Here is a 4,056-nt window from a genome sequence, read left to right as displayed (position 1 = left end):
TACCTGTCCTGGAGAATCCTTCAGGCCCAGCTTCCCCAGCACCTGGCAGAAATGAGGAACAGCTCCAATAATTTAGGTTGTTACTGGTCAAACTGGGCTGAACCTCTGGCTGCATCCAGAGAGGAGGGAGTGAAAAGGGAAGGAGGATGGTGAGCACCTGGACAGGTTCAATCCCAAACCAAACAGGAGAATTTCTTCCAGCTTGGCTTGGGAATAATTCCCTTTTTGGGAGGTTACTCCTCTCTGTGGTATTCAGGAACACAGCACAGAGCTCAGGAAGAGGATCTGTCCTGTTATCTGTGACACGACGGGGAGCTGGCCTTGCCCTCCTTGTCACCCTGAGATGGGAAAGCAGAACCATCCAAGGATTTTGAGGCTTTTCCCAAATCTCCCCATCCAGAGCTGGGCTGGAGCCCCTGATGGGATCTGAGCTGGGTGCAACTCTTAAATTCAGCACCTTGCCAAGGTCTTCTTCAGCAGTCAGCTCTTCTCTGTGTCCCTGGTCCCATCCTCTCAGATCAAAGGGATCTTCACTAGAAAAATCTCTGCCGCTTTATTCACACAGAAAAGAAAGAGTTAAACTTTTTTTTTCTCCCTGTTTTTTTTTTTAAGGGCCTGCTTTGCTGTAAGTTTTGGTATTTAAAATTAATGAAGAAAATGAGAAAATAATGTGGCTCTGATTACTCCTCCTCAGCTGTTTTGCTTTTTCTGGCAAATTGTTGCATGTAGACGTCTGGCATTTTATTTCTTTTTGGGATTTCTTTTTTTTTTATTTAAGCATTGACATCTTTCATCATGCTCTATATAACTCTTTCTTGGGAATTATGTGACTGGTGGATGGCCCCTCGTTCCTGATCCTGCTCCTCGGGGCGTCCTTTTGCAAAGCCCTTCTCCCCCTCTTCCCTCCCTCCTCCAACCTGTGGGCGTCTGACTCAGAGAGCTGGAGACTCATTCTGGAGGGTTTTCACGTGTAACTTCTCATTAATTAACTTGTGACTCAACATGTTCACATCAGAAAAGATGGAATTTGCAGCCTTGCTTTTGCTTTCCCTGTCTTTGGTGCCTCATGGGCGCGTGGTAGAATTCCTTTGGAGATGGCAACATTTGTGAGATAGATCAAGCTGTGGTTGCCCCATCCCTGGAAATGTTCCACATCAGCCTTGGAGCAACCTGGTCTAGAGGGAGGTGTCCCTGCCCATGGCAGGGGCTGGAATGGGGTGGTTTTAAGGTCCCTATCCACCCAAACCAGTCTGGAATTCTCATTGTAGGGCTAAAGAAGGTTCTGGCACTGCACCCAGGCTTGAAAGGAGAAGACCTTCTGGAAGCAGCGAGGTTCTTCCATGAGTGCAGCCACAGTGGTGAGAACTCCTCGTCCCATACTGCCCTGCTCAGCGGGATTGGCTGTGCTCCCCCAAATTCTCCAGGTCAAAATCCTGGCACTGAGCTGGCTGTGCCAGCGTGGTTGGGTTGGGCATCTTCCATCATGTTGGACTGAGTGTTTTCCATCACGTTGTGCATCTTCCATCACCTTAGGTTGGGTGCCTTCCATTACACTGGATGTCTTCCATCACGTTGTGGTGGTCATCTTCCATCACGTTTGGTTTGGTGGCTTCCACCACGTTGTGGTGGGCATCTTCCATCACTTTGGGCATCTTCCACCATGTTGGGTTGGGTGTCTTCCATCACATTGTGGTGGTCATCTTCCATCACATTGGGTTTGGTGTCTTCCATCTCGTTGTGGTGGGTTGGGCATCTTCCATCACCTTGGGTTGGGTGTCTTCCATTACATTGGATGTCTTCCATCATGTTGTGGTGGGCATCTTCCATCACGTTGTGCATCTTCCATCCTGTTGGGTTGGGCGTCTTCCATTGCTTTGGGTCGGGCACCATCCTTTGTGTTGGATTGGGCATCTTCCATCACTTTGGGCACCTTCCACCATGTTGGGTTGGGCGTCTTCCATCATGCTGGGCTGGGTCTTCCATCAGGTTGGACTGGGCATCTTCCATCAGGTTGGATTGGGGGTCCTTCCATCAGGTTGTGCTGGGCATCTTCCATCAGTGACAGGTCCAAATTCCCACATGTCCCACACGCAGAAGGTCCAACCGGATTGCAAACGAGGAGGTGTTAACGAGTGTGGAGGCTCCTGGCAGCAGCTCCTCAATTCTCCTGAGGTTTGGGAAGTGCTGGGTGTCCCAACACCGCCTCCATCAGAGCAGGGCAGGGCAGTGGTGACCGTCGCAGAAGGAGACATTTCCCGTGGATTTGTCCCATGCCTACAGCCACACTTGAGCTCCTCACAGTGGCTCTCCCTCCTCGTGAATTTTAAATGTCCATAAAACCCCTGGTCTCTCTTTCTTCCACTTTGCACTTCAGGAACAGTTGGAAAACTGAAGGAAAAATTGTTAAACTGAAGCAATTGAGCTGAGCATCCAACTTCAAGCCCAGGGCCAAACCTCTGACAGGAAAAACAACTCCAAACTCTCCTGCACCCAAATAAGTCCAATAAAAGCTCCAAAGTTAATCTTTAACTTGAGCTTGCCGGATTGGGGTCATTAAAGTTATTAAAATACAGTTGTTGGAGGGCTGGGGGACTCCATAAAGGAATCTGTGGCTCAGGGAGGAATGTTCCCCAGGGGGATTTCCTGGTTAATGCAGCTGTTGACTGGCAAATTGCTTGGCTGGAGGAGTGCTGGGATGCTTCCATACGGAATTGCTGCTGCTGGAGGTGAAGGCAGAGTGGGAAAAACTCCCAATAATTCAACCCCTGTGTGGGATTCAGGCTCCTGGTGCGCTGTCCCAGCCATAAATATTAAACCTGGATTTGGGATGGGATTTCAGCGTGTCCTGCTGGCTCCTCTTCCCGACCTCATCCATCTCCAAGCCTGAGGGGTGGGCTGCAGGATGCTGCTCTCCTCTCCTTATCCATTCTTCCTCTCCTTATCCATATTTCCTCTCCTTCCATTAATCACTCTAATGGCAAACTGGGGGAAAAGGAGTTTAAAAATCCCTATTTATCTGTAGGAACATGTCAGAACCAGAGCCAGCTCTGCCCCACAGTGCCTGAGGGGATGGAAAATCTCTGGATTTTGGGATCTGGGAAATGAAAGATCCCACATTACTCCGTGTCTGCAGCGAGGTGACTTTCTAGGGTCACAGAATGCTGGGTTTATTCCTCGGAGGGCTCTAAACCCTCTTTGCAAGGGGCACGTTTGAGTTATGGGTTGCAGCTCCACCGAGTCCCCCGGTCTGGGCAGAAACGATCCCCCAGCTCATTGTAAATGCAGGCAGGCCTGCAGTAAATGGGATTCAATTAGCAGGAAAAAGCTCGGAGAACCAGAGTTCCTCTGCAGTTAGGAGGGCTGGGAGAGGGGGAAGAGGGCAAGCCTGGGGTTGCTGAGCCAGAGCTGGTGCCTGATTTGTGCTGCACTGGGGAAGTTGCTCTGGTTTGTATCAAATTTTAGATTATGTAAGGTTGGAACTGAGTCTGACTGGTTTAAGTTGTACCAGGCTGAATCTCGAGTCCCAGCTCTGATAACTTTAAACATTTCTTCCCAGGCTGCAGAGCACTCTCTGGCTAGACAGGAGATATCACCAGGTAATCTTTACCTTCATTAGAAAATTCATCTATTAAACCAAAGCTTTTCACTATAAAAATGTAATTAATGTTATTTTTTGAGTGGAAAACAAGTTTTTTCAAGCCGCCTACCACTGCTGTGGCTGCCTCATCCCTGGAAGTGTCCAAGGATGGGTTGGACAGGGCTTGGAGAACCTGGGATAGTGGAAGATGTCCCTGCCCATGTCAGGGGTGGAACTGGATGGGCTTTGAGGTTTCTCCCACCCTAAACCATTCCATGATTCTATGATTTTGAGTTTTCACCAAAAACACAAACACTTCCAGCCAATACTTTTTATAAACCCCAAAGTAATTTCATTTTTTGGAAGGCCTTTTCAGAGAGGGGGGGAAAAAAAAAACATTGGAAGAGTTTTGCTGGCTAAACCTGAGAAAAAGTCAGTGTTACTTAATTCCCTTGAGGAAATGTGTTTAGTTCCACAAA

This window comes from Poecile atricapillus, chromosome 5, assembly GCF_030490865.1.
Source record: "Poecile atricapillus isolate bPoeAtr1 chromosome 5, bPoeAtr1.hap1, whole genome shotgun sequence".
NCBI classification, from domain to species: domain Eukaryota; kingdom Metazoa; phylum Chordata; class Aves; order Passeriformes; family Paridae; genus Poecile; species Poecile atricapillus.
Note: the sequence above shows the minus strand (reverse complement) of the source record.